The sequence below is a fragment of the Pezoporus flaviventris genome, unplaced genomic scaffold (assembly GCF_033815535.1).
Source record: "Pezoporus flaviventris isolate CSIRO_AGI_PZ_B2104156 unplaced genomic scaffold, CSIRO_AGI_Pfla_v1 ptg000096l, whole genome shotgun sequence".
Taxonomy (NCBI): domain Eukaryota; kingdom Metazoa; phylum Chordata; class Aves; order Psittaciformes; family Psittacidae; genus Pezoporus; species Pezoporus flaviventris.
In genome coordinates, this window is record NW_026892644.1 from 1,109,581 (window position 1) to 1,118,464 (window position 8,884).

An 8,884-nucleotide genomic window follows, 5' to 3' on the forward strand; every position below is an offset into this window, starting at 1 on the left:
TGCTTAAAGTTGAGGTGGGAACCAGTGGTCAAGGGTGGCAAAGGGTGGAAACCTCTTAAACTGGCTTTGTGACATTGTAGAGGAGCTGTGAAGGGGATCGCGCAACAAATTGTAATGTTTAACCATGCCCTACCAGGGTCAGGAGCTCAGCTGTGTGTCATGGGGCTTCTGGGGCTGGAGACCATCCCTTTGCAGCTCCCCTGAAGCTGAGGAGCAGTGTACGCCCATCTTCAGACCACACCTTGATGTCCACTTCTCCAGGTTTTTGGGGAGCTCTGTCAGGCTACGGGGCACGCTGGCTTGTGACAACTCACTTATGCAATATAGGCTGCATCTGCTTGCTGCTGTTAGATTGTGGAAATCTGCAAATAATTGTGAAGTCTGCTGGTTTAATCGGCTTGTGGTGTATTTGCACAGATGGGTAAAGTCTTTCAGGCCAATATTTTCCAGAGTGACTTCGCAGTCTCTCAGCTTTAAGATGCCCAATATGAGACACCTTAAAAGCGATGGGTTTCTGCAAGTTTTTTTAAGAGAAGCACCCCCAAACTGAAGTAATGCGAACAACCAATTACTCAGAAGCCCCTTGCCCCAGAGACCCTGAGTTGGGGGAATCTTTCATAGTAGCTTAATGAAAGCCAAACTAAATTCATAAAAACAACACAAGACATCTTAACACATCATTGGTTCAGCAGAAAAACCCAGTGTGAATGCGTGTGTGTGCAGGCTTCTCCACAGAAAGTGTAATGAATAAATGCATATTTGTGTGCTAAGGGAAGGAGGAGAAGACAGACATTTGATTTCATGTGAGAGTCAGCTGTTGTGGCTGTTGTTATTTTTTTTTTTAATAAGGTACAAAATGTTACTGTGGAGCAGTGTCCCCGTGTGCTCTGGCACTTTTCCAGGCCTAGAGCTAAGTGCTTACTGGGGAAAAGAAAGCATCGTACTTGACTTTCTGAAGTATAGGCTGTTATTGCTTGTTAGAAGCTGAAAAGGAAAAGAATCAAATTACTTATTAATTAAATACAAACTTTGTAAAACTGTTCAGAAGTTAGAAGCCCCTGGGGCCCAAGCTACAGATGCCTCGTATTTGAATGTACAAAAGAAATACAGTTTATTAGCATTATCATCAGCTTTCTCTACCAATAATTTGCAGGGAGACAAGAGAGCTGCTGTTCTCACTGAAAGATTCCACCAAACCACCCTTGCCAAATAAACAATTTATAAGAAGATATAAATTACCATTGTAAGACGTTTTTAGGAGCATCCGCAGAAGGGATAGTACCAACCTAAAATCAATTCAGTTAAAACAGTTTTTGCAAGCAGAAAAATGGTGTAGCTACATGATCTTGCTGTAATTATTAGAGAATATGACCTTGGAAGCCTGCAGGATTGTAATGAAGTTGAGGTGCCCTGGTGCTGAAGTCATTCACTTTGAACCAAAGCTAGTCGGTTTGTAAAGTCTTTCCCAAATGGTTGTTCAGATCATATGTTCAGAGCTGGATTCAACCCTTCACGTGTGTAGCCAAAATGAACCTCAGTTGCCAGTGTGAGCACTTCTCACTCTTTTTCTGTGTCAATTAGTTTTTGTCTTAAAGCTCATGTTCCTGAAGCTGTGCTACTGCTTCTTCAGGGAGTTTTGAACCTTCCCAGTAGAATGACTTCCTGGTACCTGTGGATAAGGTGGAAGTCTCAAAAAGCAGGAGACATTACAAAGAACCCCAACACTTATTCTTTGGAAACCTCAGCATTATTAAAACCCCGAAGCGACCTCGCACCCTCACAGCCATGTACTCATTAGAGCCCAACCTCCACTTTCCCATTAGGCACCATGAGAAAGCTTATTGCCAACCATCTTCTAGAGCATTAGAAACAGGTCTTCAAAGGTATTTAGGCACCTGCATGCCTTTGAGGAGTTGGCCCTGAGTTCTCAGCAGGCTTAATTTGGCCTGGTGGGTGGCTGACTAGCCTCTTTTGATTGCTGAGTGCTGAGAGTTGGGGTTTTTGTTTCTAACTCTGGGGCTGAGCAAACCAAACACAGCAGAATGAGGCAACCTGAAGGAAGGGTCTAGCAAGGTCTAATAGTTTGCTCTGACAACTAGCAAGGAGCACGTTAGAAAGGGCTCCACACTGGCCTGAGAAGTTTTGTCTGCTCTCGGGTTCTTAAGGCTAATTGAAATGACAGTTGCTGTAGGCTCAAAAGGTGTTCAGACACTCACAAGGCCAGATGAGAGGTTGGGTTATTTTTTGGCAGTTTTCATTGTTTGAGAAGGGCAAAGCATTTCTGAGAGGTTGCACATGGCTTGTGAGTAATGGAGACCACCAGGAGTAGAATTTATTTTAGGACTTTGTTATAGAGATCTGAAGAGCAGTTATTGAGTCAGTTATTGTTATTGCTGCCTCTGTGATTTCCCACCTGTTTGTTGCTGACTTGGGGTGGAGGGGCAATAGCAGAAAAGAATTGCCTAGGTGTCGTGGTTTAAACCCAGTCAGGTAATTCATTCGCTCACTTCCCCCCCTTCTTTCCCTCCCCCTACTCCCGGAGGGACGGAGAGGAGAATCGAAAAGAATGCAATTCCCACAGGTTGAGATAAGAACAGTTTAGTAACTAAGGTATAACACACACCACTATTGCTACCACCAATGATAATAATGATAAAGGAAATAACAAGGGAAGAGAATACAACACCTCACCACCAGCTGACCAATAACTCGCCCCCCAAGCCCGACCAAGCTCCGACCGATACCTCCTCCAACCCTGCCGTCCCCCAGTCCTTCCGGCTAACTCCCAGTTACCTCCTGGGCATGACGTGCTGTGGTATGGAATACCTCTTTGGTCAGTTCGGGTCAGGTGTCCTGTCTCTGCTTCCTCCCGCCTTCCCCTCCTCCCTGGCAGAGCATGAGGCTCACAAAGTCCTTGGCCAAACCAAAACATCATTGTTATCAGCTCTGTTACCAGGCCGAAAGTCAAAACACTGCACTGCACCAGCTACCAAGAAGGAGAAACATGACTGCTACTGCCGAACCCAGGACACTAGGCCTCTCATAGTACCAGCTATGTTTTGTCATTGCCATTCAAGTAAGATGTTAAGTGTAAACTACGAGAATTGCAGCGCTAACTTTGTCCTTTGCAAACTGTTTTGAGTGAAAGTTGTTCTCCAAAAGCCTTTCAGATAGAGATAACAAAGTGTCAAATCCTTTAAAGTAATGCTTTCAGGTGCTTGCCTTCAAATAGGTGTCCCAGTTTAGCTGCTGGCTGTCAGAACAAAGGGAGTAACCCAGAGCAGATTAAGCTTTTGCTCCAAGAAATGTTTAGCTCCTTATGAGGGAAACCCAGAACACATGCTGGTAAATACAAGGGCTCTCTTTTTCTGTCTTTCTCATGAGCAGCTGAAATCATGGCCCCATTGAATTTTGCAGGAGACTGGCTTCAGTGACACAATTTTTGCCCTTTGGCTTGCCAGCTTACTCTACTATTTTAGGCATGGCTGGTTTAGATCAGCTTTGGACGGGGTTAGGAGCACTGATGGCACCCCATAGTTGGGTTCAGCAGGCTCTTGCCCTAGCAGGGCCACCACTGGTGGTAGAGCACTTCTGGTGAGGAGCAAGGAGTTGTAAATCTGGCTACTGGCAACTGGGCTGCCAGTTCTTAGAAAGATGAGAAAAGGGGGGAGGGATCTTTATGAACCTCATATGCAGGCTGCTTATGAGAAGATCAACTTAAAGACAGTTCTTGTGTTATTTGGGTATTTTTTCCTAAGTGCTACACCCCCCAAAAGACTGTGTTTAGTTTCAGTGTGGGGTCACTTGGATGACAAGGTTTCTTTTGTCTTGAAGCGTCTGTCACCTACCTCATAATGATTTTCTTGTTACCAGAGGCTTGCAGAATCCATTTCCAAATTTTCTCTCAAATATCACATTGCTGTAGGTTAATGCCCTGGCTTTTGCATCCTGGAGCTGTACAATTCCCTTACTGGGTTGATTAACACAAACAACATGTAGTAAGCTTGAAATGTGATGGGTACCGTTATAGTTGCAATCACCCTAGCACCTAGAGACCTTGCCTGAGATTGAAGCCACATTGTACCTGGTACTGGTCAAAGTGTTTCCAACAGCATGAAGCCTAAACAGATTAGGAAAAGGGTGAAGGGAGAAATGTAGGTGCCAAGAGTTGCAGCAATGTGCATAACATGACTCAAGGAAGCCGTAATCAGAACTCAGGTCCCAGGCCCTCATAGGAATCAGCTACGTAATGCCATCATTTTGCTACATGAGATGGGTCATCTCCCTTAAAGGATTTAGAAAGTAGCCAGACCAGTTCCCCTGCTTACATAAGGAAGATGTTTGTAGACCTCTTGATCCTAAGGCAATTAATATAGCTTATTGGGGAATTAAAGAAATAATAATAATAATAATAATAATAATAATAATAATAATAATAAAGGCTGGGCTAGATTCTCATGTAAATGGCACCCAGAATGCCCAAAATTCTCACAGATGCAGATGTTTTTATGTTGGGTTATTTTTTTGGTGAGTGGCCTCTTTGTGGTCAGTTGTAAGCATCACATTTACATAGTTCTGTGTTTCTGAAAAAGCCTATTGCATAAAGTTGGGATCCTACCAAATGAAAACAAAACACAACACTACTGAAAAATAACCAGCCCTTCCAACAGTGTTCAGTAACTGAGTTAGAGTTTAGTGCTGCATCCTGGAAAAGAAAGGAAAAAAATATCCAGGCACGATATAATTTTGTGCACTAAAACCTTTAAACATTTCAGATGAACATAACATATGACATAGGGTGTTTTTTACTTAATGAATGGCTTTAAGAAACGGGGCCAGTGTCCCTTCTCACAGCTGAGCTCCTTGTGCCAACAGCGTTGCTGTACAATGTGTCATCACTTGGGAACCTAAAGAATTGTACTTGAGAAAACATTGCTATAAAATATCATCCCCTTCCCAGAAAGGTTCACTTCAGGCTTTATACAAAAACAGGACAACTCATTTCCACTGAATGTAATTCATCTGTTGAGAAACTTTCTTAAAGGCATAGGGCACAGAGCAAGTGGCTGGAAAGCTGGTTAATCTCGAGGTAACAATAACAGTTCATCATTATTATTGCTACTTAGCTCTTGCATTGCACTTTCTGTGCCGGGCAGACTTTACAAGCAAGAAGCAGTTAATCCTCCCCATACCCTGCGGAGGGGACAAAGTGCTGCTGGATGCTTTATGGGGTCTGTGCAGGGGTGCACTCCTGAAGCTGGAGCTCACGCACCCCCTGAACAGGGCTTGTCTTCAGCCTGCGGTACATCTACTGCAGAGGCAAAGGACCTTCGTTTTGCCATAAAGTTCAACCACACAGTGAGCTAGAGGACTTTGCCCAACTTATCTGTACTTGAGAGTATCCTATGTGGTTTACACTGGGACTGGGGGGAAAGGATTGGAGGGGAAGGCAGGGGGGAAAAGAAGAGAGAAGAGGGGAGGAGAGGAGAGGAGAGGAGAGGAGAGGAGAGGAGAGGAGAGGAGAGGAGAGGAGAGGAGAGGAGAGGAGAGGAGAGGAGAGGGAAAAGGTCTGTTTAGCTGCCATGAGAAACTTCAGTTAAGCTTCTTATGCCAAAAAATTGCTACTCTAACAAAATGGCAAGGGATATGAGATATATTAAATGGGAAGTCTTACACAGATGGAGTATACTGACCTGAAAATGCTTTTGTTCATATGGTGTGTTTTGTTTGGGGATATTAGGCCAGTAATTATTTTTACTGATAAAAGCCTCACCTCTACAGTAGTGTTTGCTGGGATAGTTCAGTATAAGTGTGTGTGTTTATTTTTAGGGACTGCATATGAACATCCTCTTCCTTGCCATCCCTGGTGTGAAAATGGAAGCTTCACCTACTTCTCTCTCTCATTTTACACTTGAAGCAAAATGAAAACCAGAAAGTGGTCTGAGCCATAACATGAGGTTCTTCCCTGAGATAAGATCAGGGTCATTTGGAAGGACTGCTCCTTTAGCAAGTCAAGGAAAGGGTGGTGACAACTAAACAGCTCCAGAGAGAAAAGAATGAGTAACTTCCAGCGCTAATAATTTAACTTGTGTCTTCCATGGGCATAACTGTTTGTACAACCTGCCCTACAGCACGGTGAGATGGGCCAACCCCCTGCAGTAGCGCAGAGAAGGCATTTCTGATTTTTAAACCAAATCCCATTAAGGACACCCCTAAGCTGTACCCCATGCCAGCACCCTCTCAAGTGCTCAAAATCCCCTGAACTGGTCCCATCCAAGGCTTTTGCAGGTGTGTGACAGGGCCCAAAACTTCTCTCCATCTGCAGCAAGGGAAACAGCGAGCAGAGCCCCCCGAAACTGCAGGCCTGCTGCGGTGACAGCGGGGACCCTGCCTGGGGGATGCTGTCAGGAGAGAGGCCAGGTCGTGCCGCTGGCCTCATCTCTGTCCTTAGGCTCCCTCTAGAGTTTATATCAAATGAATTAAAGGTCTCAAACTTCGCCTGGCTTCTGCCCGCGCTGAGTGCAGCTGCCTGCAGCGCGGGGCTTGCGAGCAGCAGCTCCCTGGCAGCTCCGGGTCCCCCTCGGCATTGCTCCCGTCCTGGGATGATGTCCCAGCGCCTTCCTAAGCTAAAATGGCTCTTTTCTCCCTGGCGGTCTCTGCTGCTGAACCTCACAGGGCCCTTATCCTGCCCAGAAGGGAAGGGCTCCTGTTAAGCACGTTACAAACACCCCCAGGGCACACAGGTGAATTCTCAGGACCTGCACCTCGAATCTCACAGCGGCCTCAACGCACATCTCTCGAGGAAATTAGCGTTTTGCCCAGAAAACTGGAGGTATGGGGAAACAGCATCAGGCCAGTGACAGCAAGGGTGGTGAGAAGCAAAATTCCTCAAGCCTCTGGCTTTCAAAAGAGTCATGCCATGCCCCTGCCATCTTCATCCTCAGACACGGCCCATGGAGGAGCTCAGACGTTATTCATAGTTTCCTCACTGTTTGCAAGAATCACAGAATCAGCTGGGTTGGAGAAGATTTTTAACATTACCATGTCCAGCCATCACCCCAGCACTGCCAAGTCCACCACTAACCCATGTCACTGAGGGCCTCATCTACATGGTTTGTGAACACTGCCAGGGATGGTGACTCCACCACTGCCCTGGGCAGCCTGTTCCAATGTCTGAGCACCCTCTCAGTGAAGAAATGTTTCCTAATAATCCATTTCCTAATTCCTAATATTCCTAATATCTTCCCTAGCACAGCTTGACAGCATTTCCTCTTAACACTTGTTACTTGGGAAAAGAGACCAGCCACCTCGTCACTCCATCTTCCTTTCAGGTAGTTTTAGAGGGAATATTGAAAATCCCAAACAACCCTGATGCTTTATGTGTGCGGTTCAGATGTGCTTTGCTGGTTCACTTGACAACCTTATAAAGTGCTGGGGAAGGAGGGTGGCCAGAATGTGGGCGGGAAGCTTGCCTAAGCGGTTCTGGAGGAAAGAAAAACAGCAAGCAGCTCTGCCAGTGGAAAAGCCCAAACAAGAGAGAGGCACGGGGTACTGGGAAGAGAGGGGACAGGGTGTTCAGAGCCTGCTGGAGGAGCCAGGACATTCCTCGCACAGCCCTCCCTATAAACACTCCTCCCTCCTTCCTGGTTCACTCCTCCAAGTTTTGGTTGGGCTTTGGGGGTATTTTTCTGTAGCTGTCTTCCTTTCTCTAGTATCTTCTTCCGATCTTCGTCTGGCTGCATCTTCAGCAGAAACGGCAACAGAGCGAGATAACACCTGGCTTTTGGAGGCGGCAGCTCTGAGGTCGCTCCCCAAGCTTATCTCCTCACCCGAATCTCGTTGCGCGACCGCGCAAAGCCGCGCACCCCCCTGCCTCCCCTCCTCCGCCCCGCTGCTGTGCCCTTCTCTTGCAAGACGGTGGCGCTCTGATCTTTCCAGTTCTTTACTCCGGGACTTTCTAGGGTTTGGTTGCTTTGGGTTGGTTTTTTTTTTCCCCTGTATTTTTTTTTTTCTTCACGCTTCGCTGCTACTACGGGCGGGCGCCTGCCTCTCTCACGATTTGCTGCAGCCATCGGGGGGGCCTGACTGTAAACAAAACACTTTAGATCATGGCAAGGTCGCTGCAGACACAGCCTTTTTTCTCCTTTGCAGCCACAGCGATTTAAGGTGGATTGACGAGACTGCACTTGGATGGGGAGGGGGGGAGCCAAAAGGGCTGCGATGCTGCAGCCGCTTCCTCCCCTCACGCGGGTCCGCTCTGCTGTGTCGTGTGTGTGTCGTGGTCGTCCCCCGTCCCCCGTCCCCCCCCCCTTAATTTATCCCCTTTCCTGATCATTTGTCCCAAGGGGGCCCAAACGTTTTCGAGGGTGGCTGCCCGCGTTAACGACCCAAACGTTTTCGAGGGCGCACAGCCCGCGTTAAGGCGAGGAGCTACCGCGGATGCGGGGGTACAGCGGGGGTACAGCGCCTGTCTCCCCTCTCGGAGAGCAAGGGGAGAGGTGTGGAGGAGAAGGAATAGAAGGATAAACCAAGGCGAGGAGCGTTCCTCTCGCATTTTCTCTTTTGATTCCATCAGTGGCTTAAATTATTCACCGCTCCCGCCCCCCTCCCTCCCCCCCCCCCCCCCCCCCTTGCCGCCCCTTTGGCTTTAATTAGTCGTTTTCAATATAGTTGTACAGCATCCAGGGGCTCAGTCCCGGGCCCTTGTGCCAGGGGAGGTTAAACAGAAAAAAAGGAAGAAGGTTCTTTCCTACAGTAACCTGTTTCTTTCACAAAAGCTGCAGATAAATCAGTGCTCCTTTGCACTGCAGTCGTGTTCCCGGTTGTTACCTGTGGGGCACGCAGTCTTTCCAACATTTCGACCCCATTATTATCCCCCCCCCCA

General features: G+C 47.1%; 1 long non-coding RNA gene across 1 annotated transcript; it reads left to right on the plus strand.

Annotated features, from left to right (window-relative positions):
- Window positions 1-3,428: 3,428 nt before the first annotated feature.
- On the plus strand, window positions 3,429-5,939 carry LOC133281166 (uncharacterized). Its single transcript, XR_009747406.1, has 2 exons — window positions 3,429-3,594; window positions 5,830-5,939. It is a non-coding gene; the product is annotated as an uncharacterized LOC133281166 (long non-coding RNA).
- Window positions 5,940-8,884: the final 2,945 nt, after the last annotated feature.